Raw genomic sequence first — 20,880 nt, 5'->3', positions numbered from 1 at the left:
GAGGAAGGTATGAAACAGAGGTAACTGTCTTAGGCTGGGTTCCCTAGAAGCAGAACCGAAGATGAGACTTCATGAGCATGTGGTTTCTTAGAAAAGAGAGAGGGGGAGGGAAGGAAGCAGGACGGGGCAGAGGAAGGAGTGAAGTAATCGTGAGGTCTCCCTGGGAGTTTAGCTTCAACCTGACCCCACGGGGAACCTAGAGTACAGCTGCCCCGGAGGACAGTAGTATTTTGAAGGCAAAGGAGCCTGCCTTTTGTACCTTTATGCCAGTCAGTCACTGGCCATTGCCACTCAGGGGATAAGGTAACATCACTTCCCAGATGAGGAGACTCCCGTTCTATTGAGGAGAATTCTCCAGAGAAAGAGGCACTTATGGAACCATTGGCAAACAACACTCACAGCAGCTCTGGGATGGCCACAGGCCCTTAGACACCAGTCTGGGTGGGTACCAATAGTATCCATTACAATGACTGAAACAGCTCACAACCAGTCCAAAAAGCACCTCTGCCAATTTCACTGGCCTCAGCAGGGCTTGACTGAGTTAACCTTACTCATCATCTTTCCCACTTCCTTTCCATTCCACCAAGACAAATGTCTTTGATCTGGCTCTTCTCCCTGAAATCGGAGGTCCCAGAGACATTTCTTTCTCTATTAAAGATTTTTTTTCTTTTTTTATTTGACAGACAGAGATCACAAGCAGGCAGAGAGGCAGGCAGAGAGAGAGGAAGGGAAGCAGTCTCTCCGCTGACCAGAGAGCCTGATGCGGGGCTCAATCCCAGGACCCTGGGATCATGACCTGAGCCAAAGGCAGAGGCTTTAACCCACTGAGCCATCTAGGCACCCCAGGGTTCACTTCCCTTTTACAGCCCTTCGCTCCTCCTTGGGGAGGTGAAGATTAGTCCTCCACTTTATTCCAGCCACACACAAACATCACCATGAGAGTAAGAATCGACATGCAGGCACTGAGATCTATAGCCCCTTCTTAGGGAAGAACGAATCACCAGGAAGTGTTAGTCATACTTTAGGTGGCAACCCATTAGCAGTCCTGAGAAAAAAACAAATGAAGAAGGGTAGATCAGAAAAGATCAAAATTCATTTCAAACAATAGATGAACATATTGTTTCATGGAGCAAATCTTTGTTCCAGTTATGTCTTCATATATATACATGTATATATATACACACACATATATGTATATTCCAACATTTTGGATGTGCAGGGTCATGACACATTTCTTACTATGGACAGGAATCAAAAAAAAGTTGGGGGGGGCGCCTGGGTGGCACAGTCTGTTGAACGTCTGACTCTTGGTTTCAGCTCAGGTCATGATCTTGGGGTCATGGGATGGAGCCCCAAGTCAGACTCAGCATGGAGTCTGCTTGAGATTCTCTCTCTCCCTCTGCCCCTCCTACTTGTGTGCACACATACTCTCTCTCTCTCTAAAATAAATGAGTCTTAAAAAAAAAAGTTGAGGGGGAAAAAAAACCCTCACCAATTTAAACACTCATTCTAATCCAGGCTTCTTGATGTCACTGGAGGTTTAGAAGTCTCCATTTAGGGGCGCCTGGGTGGCTCAGTGGGTTAAGCCTCAGCTGTTGGTTCAGGTCATGATCTCAGGGTCCTGGGATCCAGCCCCACATGGGGCTCTCTGCTCAGCCGGGAGCCTGCTTCCCTCTCTCTCTCTGCCTGTCTCTCTGCCTACTTGTGATCTCTTTCTCTGACAAATAAATAAATAAAATCACTTTAAATAAATAAATAAAAAAGTCTCCATTTATTGTTGTGGGTGTTTGTGTCATGTCTATGACAGAGAAAGGCCCACTTGGGTATTTATTTTTCCCCAAATGACACAACTCTCAACTCCACTCCATGTCCTAAAGGTGAACTGATCTCTACTTCTCTACAAAGGCTGCTTAAAGCTGTGAAATTATAACATTATGGGTAAAAGTGGGTAGAATTGTGTCCCCTAAAAAGATATGCTCTAGTTTTAACTCTCAGTGCCTGTGACTGTGATGGTATTTGGAGATACAGTCTCTGCAGATGTAATCAAGTTAAAATGGGGTCATAATGGGTCAGGGTGGACCTCAACCCAGTGACTGGTATCCTTACATAACAAGAGGGAAATGTGAACACAGAAACACATAGGGGGAACATCAGTGGACAACAGAAGCAGCTACTAGAGTGATGTGTCTACAAGGCAGAGAATGCCCAGGATTGCTGGCAACAACCAGAAGCTATGAAGTGGCAGAGAAAGATTCTTCCATGGAGCCCTGCTCCCGAAAACTAGCCCTGCTGACACCTTGATGTTGGACTTCTAGTCTCCAGGACTGCGAAAGAATCAGCTTCCATTGTCTTAAACCACTCAGTTTCTGGTAATATATTATGGCAATCCTAAGTAATTAATACGTGGCTTTTCCTACTTCTACCCTCTGCACTAACTTTTCAAAGATCTTAAGAAATACTTACATGCATCTGCTTGAATATTCATAAAACATCTCTGAAAAGATAACCAAGAAACTTACAATACTGGTTGCCTTTGAGAAATGAACTGGATACCCGCAGGATAAGGCAGAAAGACTTTTTACTATTTGGATTTTAAAGATTTTATTTACTTATTCATTTATTTATTGAGACAGAGAGAGCAGGGGCAGGGCAGAGGGAGACAATAGAGACCATCTCAAGCAGACTCTGTACTGAGCTTGGGCTCCACATGGGGCTTCATCTCACAACCCTGAGGATCACGACCTGAGCCAAAATCAGGAGTCAGAAGCTTAACCGACTGAGCCACCCAGGCACCCCACCCTTCTGAATTTTAAAGATTACTATTATTTTTTTTTTTTTTTTGAGAGAGAGAGACTGGGAGAGCGTAGGTAAAAGTGGGGTGAGAAGCAGAGGGAGAAGCAGACTCTCCACTGAGCAGGGAGCCCGACCTGGGGTTGGATCCTGGGACCTGAGCTGAAGGCAGCCCCTCAACTGACTGAGCCACCCAGGTGCCCCCCAACCCGTCTGAATTTTAAGCCGTGTGATATAGTATCTATTATAAGGACAAAATAAGGGCGGCCTGGTCTGTCTTTCTTTCTCTCTCTCTCTCTCTCTCACACCCACTCTGTCTCTCTCTCAAATAAATAAATAAAATCTTTTAAAAAAAAGAACAAAATAGAGGCACCTGGGTGGCTCAGTGGGGTAAAGCCTCTGCCTTCGGCTCAGGTCATGATTGCAAGGTCCTGGGATTGAGCCCCTCATCAGGCTCTCTGCTCACTGGGGAGCCCGTTTCCTCCTCTCTCTCTGCCTACTTGTGATCTCTGTCAAATAAATAAATAAATAAGTCTTTTTTAAAAAGAGAGAACAAAATAAAAATTTGGAAAATTTATGACTTAAACTTGACATACCTAGCAATCTTCTTCTTCTCCCCATAGAACACTGCTGATGAGAACCCATTCCATTTTTTTAAACAAAAGGGTAAAGTCTTGGGGCACCTGTTGGTTGGGCATCTGCTTTCAGCTCAGGTCATGATTCCAGGGTCCTGTGAGCCCTGCGTCAGGCTCTCTTCTCAGCACGGGGTCTGCTTCTCCCTGCCCTTCTGCTGCTCCCCCTTCTTGTGCTCTCTCTCTCTCTCTCTCTGTCAGATAGATAAATAAAATCTTAAAAAAAAATAGGGTAAAGTCTTAAGAAGATGGATCTCCCTCTTTCACAGAGAATCCATGGTTCATGCCATTTCCCTTTTGTACCACAAACACAGGAAGGCTAACTGTTCAGTCTTCTGAGAGAGAAGGAAAGAGAGAGAGCGAGAGAGCATGAGCATGAGCAGGGGGAGGGATAAAGGGAGAGGGAGAGACAAAATCCTCAAGCAGATTCCATGCTGAGTGCAGAGCCTGACATAGGGCTTGATCTCATGACCCTGACATCATGACCCGAGCCGAAACCAAGAGTCGATGCACCGACTGAGCCACAAAGCTGCCCGTAGCTGTCCAGTCTTATCCAGAAATATCTTTAGTCATCTGCCTCTCTCTTTCAAGCTATTTGCTTGAAGATAGAAAGGTAAAATGCTGGCAGCTGAAATAATGTTGTTCTCCATGATATTCCTTAATTACTGACTTAAATGAAGAGCCATCGTTACAGTTCCTCATTTAAAGACATCTCTTATGAGCCGATAATTCACATGGATGACTTTAGAACAAACTCATCAGACAGTTTGAGACTGAATCTAACAAGGTATGCATAGTGAATTACATCATTTGAAGTGTTGGACAAAATGGGCCCGAGGGTCTTTCAACATGAAAGCCTCCAGTGGAGGGGATGCAGTGTAACTCGGGCCCTTCAGCAAAACACGCCTGTAAGACAACTCTACACAATATAGTGATCAATGCATATTTTATGAATCAAATCAAATTAAAAGGCTAAAATGAAGAACGAGACGAGACTTCAGAATTCTCAGGCCTGTTTCTTCTGTAATGTTCTAAAGATGAACAGCAGACTCTATGGGTTGGAAAACTGACTTCACTTGGCCATGATTTTTCTAGGCTTCAATTTCCTCACCTGAAAAAGAGAGCCCTCATAACATCTGCCTCTCAGCGCTTGTTGAGGAGATCAACGGAAGTTCAGTAATACGGAGCAGCTGAGACGGGGGTTCTGCTTGGTTCCCTGCAGTGCTCCGTCTTCTTCCAGCTGGATTCCCAGCTGAAAGGAATGTTGGCTACCCCAGCCGCCCCCTTCTCTGCAGAACTGCCCCGGGTTGAGTAGCCATCCCCTCCTTGAAGTTACCGTCCACCCCATGGCCCACAGGCAACAACCAACCCATATGGGATGCAAAAGGGACCCTCTGCTCTCCAGGCAGGAATAACTCAGAGGTATGCCTTGCATTTCAGAGCCTCTCTTTAAGGAAAGGCGATCACTCCCTTGTTCAGCTTCCTCATTCCTTTCCCTTCTTGCTTCCCTCCCTTCTCACAGGTTATTCCTGAGGAACACCCCCGCAGTACTTCCCATACACCTGACTTTCTACCTCAGGCTCTACTTCTAAGGAACCCAAGCTAAGAGCGCAGGCAAAGAGTTTCAAAGTTAAGTGTACAGAGTCGATCCTTTTCACTGTTATTACCTGATCACTCAAATTTAGGGCCAGCACAAAATCCAACCCAAAGGCTTACATAGCAGAGTGACGATATATTGTCCCAAAAGAAAGAAAATTACTTGAATGAGTTTACTCCCAATGTGACACTGAGGACATAAATCAGAAGCCAGAAAGAGCTAGACTAGCCCCACTTAGGTTTTTTTTTTTTTTTTAAACTAGAGACCTGGTGGTGTAACGCCTAAAATTAGTATTATGTGCTGCCTTGACATCTGGTAAAATCAGGAAACGGCTGACATACGAGATCCTCTCCCGAGTCTGCTCTGGGGGATAATGACCTCTAGCTAAACGATTCTCCTTAGACAGAGACTGAGCGCAGCTCCTGCATATCCCTGAGCGGTGGGCTGCATTTCCCTGCCAGCCTTTAGAACTATCCAAATGAGCCAATCACATCCTCCCACAGGAACCAGGGGTCACCTCACCCTCTTGACACCGAAGAGCCTGCCTCTCACAGCCCCGCTGGCTGCTGACTCTGCTCCTGAATGCAGCCGCATGTAACCCTACAGGGCATGTGGCACTGTCCTCCCCCAGACTGAATATATGTGACCCATAGGCTGCTGTCCATCTCATCTACCCAGTGCTGGGTGTTGCGTGTTCAGCCGTCCCCAGAACCCTAGAGTGGAAAATTCCTCCCTCACCGGTGGGGTGAAAAGGAGACAATTAAAACAGACCCCTATTATCAGGGCTTGTAAGAATTCTTACAGCTTTTTTAAACGTCGCCATTGTTTTGTTAGACAAACGGAGAATTTTATATTTTCATATATGAAATTGAAAAACGGTGTCTCTGTGTGCGTGTGTGTAAGAAAGAGAGAAAGAAGATTAGGGTTGGAGAGGTTGGGAGACTGTCTCTGTAGCAGACACAGGGAAGAGGCAGGCCCTGTACGTGCGCGAGGGGAGGGGGTGGATGAGGCAGGGCTCGGCTCCGGCCAGAGGAAATGAACAACTTGAAGCTGAGACAAAGATGCAGCCCAGGTCGAAGCACCACGGCTTCTTGTTACACCAAGGTGCTTCCTGTTGGAACAAAAACTCAAATTCAGTGGGAGGAGACCGGTGCTCAAAGGTGAAGGAAGTACAGGCGCTGGGGCAGAAAGGAAAGATCAATGAGGAGCTGGTGAAAAACCCATTGTTTGCAAGAAATCCTGACACTGGTCCTTATTCATGCAGAATTTGAGGGATGAGGTATGGTTTCTCTCAAGACTTTTAGCTAAGGTCATCAAAAATGTTGGCTGCCAGGGCGCCTGGGTGGCTCAGTGGGTTAAGCCTCTGCCTTCAGCTCAGGTCAGGATCTCAGGGTCCTGGGATCGAGCCCCGCATCAGGCTCTCTGCTCAGTGGGGAGCCTGCTTCCCCCTTCCCCCACCCCGCCTCTGCCTGCCTCTCTGCCTACTTGTGATCTCTGTCAAATAAATAAATAAAATCTTTACAAAAAAAAAAAAAGCATTCCACACATCCATACAGTGTTGGAAATGTGCATGCAATTCAGCAAATATTCATTAATTACTGAAAAAACAAAAAACACAAGCATCAACATCACAATGGTTGCCATTTTTTTTTTTAAGATTTTATTTATTTACTTGAGAGAGAGACAGTGAGAGAGAGCATGAGCGAGGAGAAGGTCAGAGAGAGAAGCAGACTCCCCATGGAGCTGGGAGTCCAATGTGGGACTTGATCCCGGAACTCCAGGATCATGACCTGAGCCGAAGGCAGTCGTCCAACCAACTGAGCCACCCAGGCGTCCCAATGGTTGCCATTTTAATTTGGCCGACTCCCCACTTGAGAGAGACATTTTTGGTTACAAGTGATCCCAAAAAATCCAATTTAACTTCATTCAAATCATAAAAACTACAACTAAGTGGTCCCACAGTATTTCTTCATTCAGGTGAGACTTGACCCTGCAGCTCATGCAATGCCACCAAGGACCTGGTTTCTTCTAGTTTCTTCTCAGCCTTCCATGGCAATGGCTCCACATTCAGGGCTTTCATGCTGATCCCCTGGCTAGCCCCTCACCGTAGCAAAAGGACAGCTCAAGCCCAAACCTCACATCTTCACACCAACTCACTAGGATGGCAGCTGTTCTCTTTCTCCAGCCCCTGCCTATCTTTCAGCCCCGTTCTAAATCGTGTTGTCACTTGCTCTCTGCAGTCCACTTCCACTGGTCTATTTCCAGCTCATCAAATACGCCATCTTACTTCTATCAGAGCACACGGATTTCCGTGGTGTAGTCTTCCTCCTCTTTGCCTGATTCACGCACACTCAAACTTCAGCTCCCAGCTAGCTTAAATCTTAGGACATAAAGTTAGACCACCTTGCCATCCCCACCCACCAGACAAGGTCAGCCCTGGTATACGCTCTCGATATACAGTGTTTGTCTCTTCCACAGGAACAGAAACCACGTCTGGTTTTATTCACCATTGTATCCTCAACATCAAGCGTCTGAACAGTGGGAACTCAATAAATATTGGTTGGTTGGATGGATAGATGAACTTGACTTTGAAACCTGGCCATGTAACTAATTAGGTATGTAACCTTCAGCTTTTTTGAGATTCAGTGCTCTCAACTGTGAAATGAAAAGGTTGGACTAGTTGACCTTTAAGATCTTTTCTGAATTTAAAACACAGAATCCATAAGGTGCTACTGGCAAATATAACTGCAGGTATCGTGAAACCAAACTAAAAAGTGATGCTTTTGGTTACTCTGCTATCCTTTTGCAAATTTTTTTTTTTCTTTTTAATCTAATTCTGACTTTGTGTGGTCTCGTGCGGTAGTTAGCAATCTGGAGAAAATAGTATCCTACAACTGTTACCAAGCAGCTGGAATTGCCAGATAATTAATACAAGTCAGAAAAAGACAGGCTGACATTCTAGGAAAATGTTAAATGAAATGCTACTGAGAGCATTTTACACATGTTCCTTTCCCCACCTTACCCCACCCCAAAATCAGCAATATTCAGAGTAAAGGGTTGATTTGATTAAATGCACAGTTAAAAATAGAATTTCCATCTTTGAGTGATGTTTAATACAGAACATTATGATACTGAAATAGTTTTATTTTGAATTTATAAAATAGCCTTATTGTACTTAAATTCATAGAAATTCGATTAGATCCTAAATATATTTTCATTCAGGGTCCAATTCATAACCATCTATTTGTGCATTTAAAAAGAAAATACAATTCATCTTTTCACTTGACACGCCTAGGAAGCACAAGATAAAATTTCCTAACTGCTCCCCCATTCAACATCTGGATCTGAACTATAATCTGCCTATAAATAAGAAATGAGAATTTTGATCAGGCAGCTTTTGCAATCTGTTCAAAGCAGTCTGGGAATACTTGATTGCATAACAAATCTCCAAGTAAATTAAGTGGTGTTAAGACAGTTTAACTACCATAAAATATTTTATTATATTCTATATCCCCTTAAAAATTTATACTTTCTAATGAAGTGATACAGCCAGAGTCCTGGTAAAGAAAAAGCACTATATGGAACCGTCCCTGTAAAAAGAAACTCCCCTTTCTGAGAAAACCGAGGCCCCATTACTCCTTACATTTCCTCTTCTATGTGGCTGGGGTAGGAACTGGCTAATTGTTCCCCAAAACCAATTGCATTTCCTCCTTGGCTCCCAAGTAGACTACATTCCCAGCCTCCTGACCAACGGAATATAAACAGGAAGTCCTCATCACCGCATTTCCAGGCCCAGCCTACAAAGCCCTCCCAAATAATCTGCGACCCTCTTTCCTTGTTCATGAAGTTCATGATGGCTGAGGTAGGTCTGCCTTGTTTTCTGAACACTGTGTGGGGTAGAGCCTCTCTCCAATGTCTCATATTTTCTTTTTTTAAGATTTATTTATTTACTTTAGAGAGAGAGAGAGAGCAGGGGGAGGAGCAGAGGAAAAGAGACTCCTCAAGCAGACTCCCTGCTGAGCGTGGAGCCCAAAGTGGGGCTCCATCCGAGGACCCTGAGACCACAACCTGAGCTGAAATTAAAAGTCAGACGCACAACGGATGAGCCACCCAGTGGCACCCCCACTTTCTCATATTTTCAACCACATTAGAGCTAGCAAAGAGGGACTGCATTATCTCATCTCTCATTCTTAAGTCTCTTGAGCTTCAGAGCACAGCACACTACCAAACCCACAGAGTGATTTTTTTTTAAAGGTGACACGAGTTTATCATTTTGTTTTAATAGATTTTCGCCACTATGGAAACATAATGGCTCAGGACCAGAGCAAACTAATCTCAGTGATGGGTCTTGTTATCAATTTTGGTTTTATCAGTCATCATCAAATGATCACACAGTGTTCCCTCTTTAACCAAGTTAGGATCTACATTCAGCTGCTAGTTATGGAGACCACAGATAAAAACGGTTTAACTAAGACAGCTGTTTATTTCTCTCTCCATGTAAAAGAAGTCTATAGCTAAGCAGGGAAGCTCCACGGTATCATCCTGGACTCAGTCCCCTATTATATTTCTATTCTTTCAATATTAGAGTATGACTGCCATCCTCAAGTTCACCTCATGTCCCATAATGGCCACTGGGGATCCAGTCATCATGTCTGTGTTCCAGGCAGGATGAAGGGGAAGGATTGAAACGTATAAAGTACATATGCCAGCTGTGCGCCCCTTTTGTAGACAAACAAACAAACCAAAAAATCCCACCTTTTTCTAGAAGTCCTACTGCAGGCAGACAATTTCACCCTCCAACTCACTGGCAATACCTTGCTACACAGGAGACTGAGAAATGAATTCTTTTAGCTGTGCAGGAAAATGCCCCAACTGTTTTTTTTTTTTTAAAGATTTTATTTATTTATTTATTTGACAGACAGATCAGAAGTAGGCAGAGAGGCAGGCTGAGAGAGAGAAGGGAGGAAGCAGGCTCCCTGCAGGGAACCCGATGTGGGACTCGATCCCAGGACCCTGAGATCATGACCTGAGCTGAAGGCAGAGGCTTTAACCCACTGAGCCACCCAGGCGCCCCATGCCCCAACTGTTTTAATAGAAGAAAGGGATAAATATTTCCTCTAGAAGCAGGTATTCTTTTATAGCCATTTCTTAGATTTGGTTCTGAAAAGAAAGTTTTAATTAAAAAAGACTGACGAGATGTTTCCTGTGCTACCCGATGAATGTGCATTCTATTCATGAGAGCTATTGACCGAACTCAGTTGCAATTATTCCATAAATTTGCAGATATTGTTTATTGATTGCCTTGTCTATATAACCTATTCATTTTGTACTTTCTTTCCTCTCTGGGCAAAATTAATTTTTTTTTCATTATATAAGAGGCCTTCTAGGCTATCTGCCCAGCCTACCAGCTCCCCTCGGTGAGAACTGCTCTCCCAGGTTAAGAGTGGTCCCCGAGGGGCGCCTGGGTGGCTCAGTGGGTTAAAGCCTCTGCCTTCGGCTCAGGTGATGATCTCAGGGTCCTGGGATTGAGCCCCACATCGGGTCTCTGCTCAGCGGGGAGCCTGCTTTCCCCTCCTCCTCTGCCTGCCTTTCTGTCTACTTGTGATCTCTCTCTCTCTGTCAAATAAATAAATAAAATCTTTAAAAAAAAAAAAAAAAAAAGAGTGGTCCCTGAGTCATATTTATGACTACCTAACCCACCAGTTGGCCCTTAAATATTGGGTCACGGGTAGAAATTTACCCAAGCCGAGCAGACCTGGTTCTCTCTTAAGAGAACAGATCTGGGATCAAATTTGCAAATTCACAAGTCAGTCTCCCCTGGCCATCTGAACAAAGGACATGGAAATTCAGAAATGACAGCGGTGCACATCTTCTGCCATGTTTATGCCAAAATAGTGTTGTCTGCAGACATCTTCCCAAACATATCCAAACAGATGAGCTGGAAGGACCACTAAAAGCTGGTATACCTAGCATCAAGGGCTTACCCTTACTTTTATGACCTAACCAATACAATCCCGAACCTCTCCATCTGTGGTCTTTCCGTATAGTATACGAAAGCATGAAATTTGCTGATTTTTCAAAAATCCCATCCATATCCCTAGTGCATATTTCTTTGAGTACGTATCTGTTACTTCCCCCCAGTAGAGGCATCCTGCCTGCTACATGTTATCACAGGTTATGAAGGGATAAAAATCGTGAAAGGGGTTGGGCTATTGGTTTGGCTTGTTAGATTCTATCTGAGAAAGAGAGTTCAACGGAGGTGCTACCTTGTGCTAGGGCTTGCAACTGCACAGATGATTAAAACATGGACCCGGGCCAGGAATTCATAATTTGCTATTATAAGTGACTCTCGGTCAACTCCAGTATTGTTTATGTACATAAATCATATCTAGCAAGAAGGAGTTCAGATCTCTCACATGGAAGATGACTCACAGGGGGAGATGAGAAGCGGGAGATGATTCCATTGATTTCTTAGAAGAAGGAAACCCTTTCAAAGGTTTTTTTTCTCCTCTCTAACCAGATTTTTTACCTACTCCCCTGTTTTTCTGCCTCTGTATAGATAGCTCCACGGAAGAGGGCATGAAAAAGAATGCCAAAGCAAAGTAAACAAAAGAAAAATATCTATACATAACTATTTTTAGGTAGTTTTCAAATCAAAAAGCTCAGAATTATGCCAGGTTACGAAAGCCTAAAAAACTTTTAATGCAGACACAGTAAAAAAAGAGCAATCCTTTTTCTTTGTCTTCCCTTTTCACTCTGATTTGCTTTTCTCTTAAAAAAATTAAAAAAAAAATTGAATTCCCTGCCTTCTGGAACTTTTTACCAGCAGGCGGTGAGAAATCATATAAATTGCTGGAAATGAATGGTAACAGTCAGTCATTTCTTTTATAATGAACCATTAGATTGGTGTATTTGCATGTATCATTAAGATTTATTGCAAATTCTCTAATGGAATGACAATGTTAGAGATATAGTCTGTCTAATACAATTAGCATGTAGACTTCTGGGGCAAAATTACTATACATTTTCCTTGGAGAAGAAGAAATTATGTATCTTCTGCCATGAAAATACCAGTGAGAATAAAGAAGCTATTCCAAATGCTTTTGTCCAATTTTGCCATTTTCCTATTGTAACAAAATTCTTATGAATTTCACATTACCTGGTGAATCTTCTGGAGTGAATTTTTTTTTCAATATAGAACACGAGATAATCAAGATTAGGAGCATTACCTTTTATTCACTAATGGAAAAGGCAAATGCTTTATGGGTACAATTATCAGCGAAGGCCAATGTTAGGTTTCCACAAAAAAAAACTGTAGTAAACTACAATTTAATTTTAATTTACAATTTTTCCTGAGTAAAGTGTCCTTGTGGCAGATGAGAGCTGGGACTAGGTACAAACTTTAGATTTTTATTTATTTATTTATTTTTTGTTAGAGAGAGATACAGAGCGCAAGCACAGGCAGACAGAGTGGCAGGCTAGAGGCAGAGGGAGAAGCAGGCTCCCCGCCGAGCAAGGAGCCCGATGTGGGACTCGATCCCAGGACACTGGGATCATGACCCGAGCCGAAGGCAGCTGCCCAACCAACTGAGCCACCCAGGCGTCCCTAGGTACAAACTTTAAAAGGGGATAGGACAAGAAGTGAAGCCTTGTGCAGAGACACACATGGGTCCATCCCAACCTCGAGGCTGGTTTTCAAGAGCTTCTGGTGCCAGATTTAATTTTCACACCTATTCTCATCAGTACTCGGAGCTATTGGTCATACACCGCCCTCATCCCCAGTGGAAGGCCTCCCCAGTGAATACTGTTCCCTTCTACTCCTTGAAATGACATAACTTTCCCATCACTCTTTGCATTGTTGTCACAGCTCCCTTGGCACCTGAATCACTCCAGGGAACCCATAAAACCATATGGAAATCAAATCCAATGTGACTCTACATCTGGAAGAGTTTGGGAAATACTTCCCCAAGCCTGTAGTTTTATACTGATTTTTTTTATACTAAGTGAATCTAAGGCTTTTGGAGACTGTATTTTTTAACCACAACATTAATTTAACATATTAAATATTATGCTTATAGTCTATAGAATGGAAACGTTAAAAAGAGGGGAGAGAGCTGGATGCAAAACCCAGTGGCTTTAACATGTATTTTTTAAAATGAATAACTCAAATCTGCCTCCTGGCATCAGAAAAACATTGTAGAATATTTTCCAGAGGTGAATTTTGGTTTTTGAAATTGAGTGATATGAGGGGTTTCAGTTATATCCAAGTGTATCATTATAAATGGAGTATGGCTAACTCAGGGGGTGCCAGAACCCTAAAGGTAAGAAAATACTAAAGAAATATATGTGGTTTATTACACATTCAGAAGCTTTGAAAATTTCTTTCTAAGTTGTACTTGAAATGTCTACGGCATACTTTATTATAAATGAAGAAATAGAGTGTGAAATTATGTGAATTACTGAGTGGCCAATCAATTTAAGTACATAAAGTGGAATATTCACTGAACCGGTTAGATAGTGTTACTAGAGACAGAGCCATCGTGGAACGCATATACTTTGAAAACAATCCTGAAGGGTGTAAAACCATGTTGATCATCGCTTTCTGCAAATATTCTCCCAAATGTTACATCCAAGTAAATGACCTAGAAGGACCACAGAGAGCTGGTGACTCTACTGTCAGGTGCTTTCCAAACTACTCTTTTATGATAATGACCCAACCAATTCGATCTGAAACCTTTCTCTCTCTGGTCTCTTCCATATGGCTCACTGAAATCAACATGCGATTTAGGAACTTTCTTTTGTCTACCTCATCCCCAGGCCCACCGTTATCTCTGGTGCATATTCCTGAGCGTGTGTTTCCTTATTCACTTGTGCATTTATTGAGGGATCTGTAAGCAACCTGAGGACAGGGACTGTATGCAGTTCATCTCGGTATCCTCAGTGCCCGAGACAAGGCTGGTATCCAGCAAATGTCTGATGATAGCCTAGTTATGAATCTCAGGCATTTATTAATGATAGCCTAGTTATGAATCTCAGGCATTTATTTATGTTGGGATCTCGGGCAGTAAATGGAAATCTCTGAGGCTCACGTCTCCTCATCTGTCAAGTGGGAATTAAGGATAATGCTTGCTTACATCATGGAGTTATTTTTAGAAATAACGGTGTCAGAATATTTGGTTTTTATAATGTTGTCATCATTGTTATTACTATTATTATTCTCATGGTGAATTCTCAACTATTACCCAAGAAGAGTGACTGACTCGGTCCTCTCAAATGTACATGGCCGAATTTAAAATTGAAAGATGAAACCTGACTCATGAGAAGATAATAATGGGCTGTATGTTCTTACTGGAAAATGTGTGTTAGCAGCAAGAGCCCTGTTTGTTATCATTCAGACACGGATACACAATGAGTACGCAGGAATAATTGCAGTGTATCCATGGCTACAAAAAATCTTGTCAACACCCATTGTTCTATTTATACCTTGGGAGACATGTCACCACATTTCTATAAATAGAGTAGAAATTAATTCAACTCAACACTGATCATGGGCCAGCCTGCGGTCCTCTGAGGAATAAGGGAACTGGACTTGAGTGTAATGGGGGAATACGTAATTTAGCGGATGTAATGGGCCATATGTCTAGAAAGAGTCAACACAGCAAAGAAGAAAATAAGTTTATAAAGGCAAATGAGGCTTCCTAAGGTCTTCAGCAAGCGACTGCCTGGGGAAGAGGGACCCTGAGAAGCTGAGCTACTTTATGCCCCAGTTTCTCCTGACCGTTCATTCAGTTGAGACACAAAACAAAATGATGCCTGGGAGGTTTCAGATTCAACATGGCAGGAAAAATGATTTTCTAGTAAGGCTAAGAGGTCAGAAAGAATTAGAGAGGAGATGACAGCAAATGAGAGATGGCTGTAAAATTTTGAAGGCTGGGAAGCAGATGGCTAGGTGGTAAATGACTTAGCATAAAGCGAAAACGTAGGTGTCCACGAGGATTCAGGGGCAGGTCGCGGTGGCAAGAAAAAGTCAATTTGAGCTGCAGAATCCCAGGGACACTCAGAAACTGGCAGGACCAGGTGTTTCTGAAGGTTTCCTGGCAGAAGGCCAAAAAATAGCCATCGCTGAGGGCAGGAGTGCTGTACTAAAACCAGAGGGATTACTTGAGTTATTACGTTCCGAACAGTGATGGGCTCCCAACCCCTTCTCCTACTTGGCTCTGAGAATTCCAGCAGCCGCTTACTTCCTTCCCAGGTAAGATCATGATCCCCGAGAAAGCATTCACACATCTAGCATATGGGGTTCTCCAGTGCAACGTCCAAGCCCCCTCTTAATCAACATATGGTAAGGTCCATCAACTGTCAAGCCCAACTAATGTACAGTTTCCACTAAACTAAGCTTTAAAGTGTTTCACTCCTAGACTGTCAAGAATTTTCATTTAAAGAAAGTCTGTAACACAGAAGACAAAGAACCAAAATGGAAAGGAAAAAAAAAAAAAAAAAAGAACTCAAAGAAGACAAAAACAATGCAGAGAGTAGAGAGTAGAGATAAACTATACCTCACTATAAATAATATCCCAAAACAGTACAAGAAATTACATCATCCAAGGAACAAGAACAGCATTCTATACAAAAAAAGAAAAGAAAGAAAAAAAAACAGTCTAAGAAGCAATATAGAGTTCTTCGAAATTAAGATATAACAGAAAATAAATCAATGGAGAAGTTATAAGATAAAGTGGAAGAAATTTTACAGAGAGCTAAATAGATAGAAAAAGAAAGAAATGGAAAATGCAAGAAAAAAAATAAAATATGAGGATCAATCTATAAGGTTCAAGATTGTATTGTAAAAGTTCTGGAAAGAAAGATAAAAATGAAGAGGAGAAAACAATTAAAAAAAAAAATAATTAAAATCTCCCAGAACAGAATAAGGGGCCCGGCTAGTGCCTAAGCACCTTACACTTGCTAAGGTATTACTATAAAATTTCAGAACACTGGCTATATGGGGAAGAGTCTAAAATCTTCCAGAGGAAAAATACAACTCACAAATAAAAGCTAAAGAAGCAGACTGTCTAAAAGACAGTGGCATGATGCTATCACAATTCTGAAAAAAATAGTTTTGACATTGGACTTTATACACAAGCCATCTTATCAATCTGTTTCGATGGTAGTTTAAAAATATTTTCAAACATGTAATGTCTCAAAAACATGTAAGGTCTCAAAACCTGGGGTGTTGCTATTTATATTTATTATTTCTTTTTATTTTTTATTCTTATTTCTTATTGGATATATATATTTGGTCTTCGCTCTGTCTGAATCCTCAAACCCTTAGATTTCCCGTGATGAGAAAGATAAAGGTGTCATTCGTTATGTTAATGAGGTGACTTTTGGAAAGGACCTAAGGATGAGGGCTGGAGCCAATCGTGTGATCCCCGCGGAGTAGAACTTTCAGTCCCACCCCGGCTAATCTCTCGGGAGGGAAGTGGAGAAGCTGGAGACTGGTGTTCAATCACCAATGACCAATGATTTCAGCAACCATATCTATGTAATGAAGCCTCCATAAAAAGCCAAAAGGACAGTTCTGTAGATAGGGTCAAAGTTGAGCTGAATTGTAGGACACCCAGCTGGTGTTGAAGAGTGACTTGGTAGGGTAGAAACCCCACCTCCATGTTGGAATTGGGTATCAGAATTAGTAGATGTGCCCCACCAAACTGAGGGAGTAAACTAAGAAGATAAAGGGCCAAGAAAAGGCATCAAACAGAGGAGAGAGTAGAGAATTCTCTTTCGCCAGGATGAGGGTGAAGAAAATCCCACACAGCTAAGAAGTGAACTCAGAAAATCACTGATTCATATTGGAGAAAAGAGGATGAAGGCCTCCAATAACGGTAACTCCAAACAGAAAACAAAGCTGTGGATTACGGCATATGTTTGGTGTACTCAGAGGGGACGGACACCTCTGGCTGAGTGTTTGGGGATGAATTAGGGAAAGATAAGTAGAAAGCTAGGCCGAGAATTATGCAATCATTAGCTCCAGAGAAAACAAATGTTTTCCAAGAAAAGAAATGTAGTGATTATATACTACATAATTTATTTCTGCATAAAAATTGCAAAGTCATATAAGGAACAATGAATTCTGATCTAACTTTTTAAATTTTGCTCTAACAGGAACTGGAGGGTAGGATGGCATAAACATATGTGGTTTTGGAACTCAGCGTGAGATGCGGAGGGGAAGTGAGGGTAAGATTTAAATCCTCAGTTTCTGTAGAAATACATTAATAAATAATATCAAATTAGAAAACAAATTCGAACTCTTAGTGTTGATTTAAAACAAAGAGATAAATCCCAGAAAAAAAGTTAATAGAACCAACAGTGGTTGACTCTTAGAAGTGGGTGATGGGGTGGAGGAAGGTGGGGAAAGAGATGACTCATTTTCATTGAAAACTTTGTGGAACCATATGAGTTTATAGAGTTGTATGATAAAAATTAATTTTTTTAAAAGAAAGCATTGCTGTACATCTTCCTTCTCCCCCTCAAATCTACTCTTTGTCTGCTCCTCACCATTGAGCAACCTCAAAAGTTGACTCATATGGACCCCACTGACAGTCTTAGCTGAATTGGCCAAACAACAGAGAGTAGAGTCAGAGGGAAGAGTGAGACCAGGGCATTGCTGTCACAGCTCTTACCTGTGCATTGGCCCCACAGGCTGTCTACATGCTTCCAATGAAGGTCATAACTCCAGTTGGGTTGTCCACCAAGTTCTCTCTCCTCTCGCACTCCAGACCCAAGAGTGATGACAGCTCTAGCGATCTATACTCAAGCACCACACTCTCCCTTAGGATTTCTCTCCACTCTCCCCAAACTTTTAAAAACACATTCTTCATTAAAATTCTCTTCAAATTAACTAATTTGAATGGGTCATGTATTTCCTGCCTGATCTGACTAACCCAGAGCTTTAGCTACATCTGCCTCCAGATGGACTAGAAAGTAACGATAGTAACATTTTCTTAACAATACATGCATATCTCTCTTCATTACCAATCTCTGGAATCATGGGGTTTTCTTAAGACTTACTGTTTTAGGAGCATCTGGATCTTGATCTCAGGAGAATCTTGATCTCAGCTCAGGTCTTGATCTCGGGGTTGAGAGGCATGGAGCCTACATAAAAAAAAAAAAAGAAGAAGAAGAAAAAAAAAATTAAAAAAAAAAAAACCTGTTTTGCAGTAGCCATGAGTTCACAGGTGATTTGAGAAGGTACAGAGATTTCCTATCTCTCCTTGCCCCCCACGCATCCACAGTGTCCTCCACTACCAATATCCTCACCAGAGTGGACATTTGTTACAACTGATGAAACCCACACATTATAATCACCCCAAATCCATAGTTTACATTGTGGTTCATTCTTGGTGTTATACATTCCATGGGTTTGGACAAATGTATAATGATGGATACATGTCATGAAGAGTATTTTCACCGCCCTAAAAACCTTCTGTGCTTTGCATATTCATCACCCCCCCACCAACACACACACACACACACACACACACACACACACACACACACACACAACCACCGGCAACCACCAATCTTTTTATTATCTCCATAGTTTTCCCTTTTCCAGAATGTCATATAGTTGGAATCCTACGGCATATAGTTCATGTTGTTTTGAGATCTTTTTCTTTCTAGTTTTATACTCATTATAGAAAAATTGGAAAATAAAGATATTAATCACTGTAATTCCACAAGCCTGAGTCAACAGATACTATTATTTTGGTGTGAAAACCTACAGCAGAGTCATGATTAGGCACCACTTCAAATGGATATTCTTTAGGAGCTGCTCAATATTTACACAGAGGAGAGGGGCTGTAAAGGAACGGCAGAATACAGGGACATTCAGCCTCTCTTAAAGGTCCCAATAAAGACTCCAACCCCCAAATGCTACACTTTGAGTTTACCATCTTCATTCACCTCCAAGCGACTTGGCGAAGAATTCCTTCCAACCATGCACAGTGCTGTGTGTGAGAGAAGTTTGGTCAATACAGTTTTCTCCAGGGAAAACTGTCACCGTTCCAATGATGCTTCAGTGCTCCAATGACCTTTTACCCACCCTGTCTCTTAGCCCCTTGTACCCTGGGATAACGGCCATGCCTTTCTTTCCGCTCTGGCTCCCAACTAAGCCTGGTAAGAGGAGATCGCTCCAACACTGGTAGCAGCAGTAAAGTGGAACTAGAACATGATTTGCAGTTTTCCAGTCATCCTATAAAAACGTCAGCATCTCTTGTTTTACGGTCCCCTCCACCAAAGTTTCTTCGCGAAGTGTTCACAAAGAGATATTAATGTTGATCCACAGCGGGTGTAAGGGGGGAAAATCAAGTAAGTGTTATAAATAAATACTTTAACTTGGAAAAACGGAATGGCCTATAGATTAATGAACCTCGCGGACGGAACATGGGGTCAGGGAAAAGGAAAAACTTGTGTAGTTGGGGAGTCAAACTCGCACTGCTGTTTAACTTTAGGCTGTTACTGCTAAAAGCGCAGGAGCAATGGTGACATCTTGTGTCAGGTTAAAAAGTAACAGGATCTTAATTCTTCGTGGCGTCTACGGGGAGTACTTCAGATGAGGCCTAGCTAACGTTCATCTTTATCTGCTCCTTTCAGCTCCTGATCAAATCATAAAATACGAGCATTAGTTGCTCAGATGCAGAGATGATATCTTCAGGAACAATGGGGCAATCTCCAGTTGGCCTTTGATTCATCGAGCTGCTCCATCAAGAGCAGCCCCCCCACCCCCCCGCCGGAGTCCCAGACCAGTTCTTCAACCTCTGGAACCCTTCAGGAACCACTGTGGAACCATTGCTGGTAGCCGACACCTGAGGAGCCGAAACTTTTGTTTCACGTACTCTTTGTGGGAGCAGTGGTTCTTAGCCCTGACCACACAAAATCACCTGGGGAGCTTATATAAATATCCATACCTGGGCCCATCTCAGACCAATGAAATCAGCATTTCTGGAAGCTGAAGACAGACATTTTTCTTTTCTTTTCTTTTTCTAGAAAGTCCCCCCGGGTGATACTAGTATGCGACTTTCACTTGGCTCTCTTGCCCTGGGAGCCCAACCGCCATGCTGTGAGGAAGCCCAAGTAAGTCTATGGCCCGTGTCAAGGCCATAGGCATCCTTGTGCTTGAAGATGTAGGCCAATCTTAGTGCAAATCTCTGATTATGTTTTCTTGAAATACACCAAAGAATTTCTTAGAATTATTGAGTAAGAGAGTATCCTTAAAAAATATATATAAATGAAAAAATTATTTCATTTTTAAAGCTTAATCACTAAAAGAATTTAATTATGTATTTTTAAAAAATATGTTGTCCTACAACTTTCCCAAAAGGTAAGTCTTTCCCCCAAAGATGTTTCTTCTTCTCGCATTCTCCATGAAACCCACCTCAGTTATCTCTTTGACCTCAGCACCCTCCTGAAGCTACTCTCCACAGTTTGCCCATGATCTTCCTATTGCTGAATCCCCACTGAGTCTTCTCTTACAGTGACCTAGCATTAGCATTTTGCACCGTCTGTAATCCCTCCTCCTTGACACCCACTTCTTCACTTTGTTTCCAGGACCCTTCCCTTTCTTGCTTTCCTCATCCCGCTGGTTGTACCTTCTCAATCTCCTTTGCTGGCTTCCTCTTCTTTTCCTATAAAGTTCCAGAGCTCAGCCCTGCCTCTCTTTTCTTCTCTGTTACTTCCCATATGATCTCAACCAGCCTCAAGGCTTTTTCTTTTTTTTTTTTTAAGATTTTATTTATTTATTTGAGAGAGAGAACATGAGAAGGGAGAGGTCAGAGGGAGAAGCAGACTCCCCGCCGAGCAGGGAGC

General features: G+C 42.4%; 1 long non-coding RNA gene across 1 annotated transcript; it reads left to right on the top strand.

Moving 5' to 3' along the window:
- The first annotated feature begins 2,135 nt into the window (after positions 1-2,135).
- Positions 2,136-20,221, top strand: LOC116582561. Its single transcript, XR_004282462.1, has 3 exons — positions 2,136-2,369; positions 17,179-17,250; positions 19,669-20,221. It is a non-coding gene; the product is annotated as an uncharacterized LOC116582561 (long non-coding RNA).
- The last annotated feature ends 659 nt before the right edge of the window (positions 20,222-20,880 follow it).

This window comes from Mustela erminea, chromosome X (assembly GCF_009829155.1).
Source record: "Mustela erminea isolate mMusErm1 chromosome X, mMusErm1.Pri, whole genome shotgun sequence".
In the NCBI taxonomy this organism is placed as follows: domain Eukaryota; kingdom Metazoa; phylum Chordata; class Mammalia; order Carnivora; family Mustelidae; genus Mustela; species Mustela erminea.
Note: the sequence above shows the minus strand (reverse complement) of the source record. Positions and strands in the feature narration are given on the sequence as shown.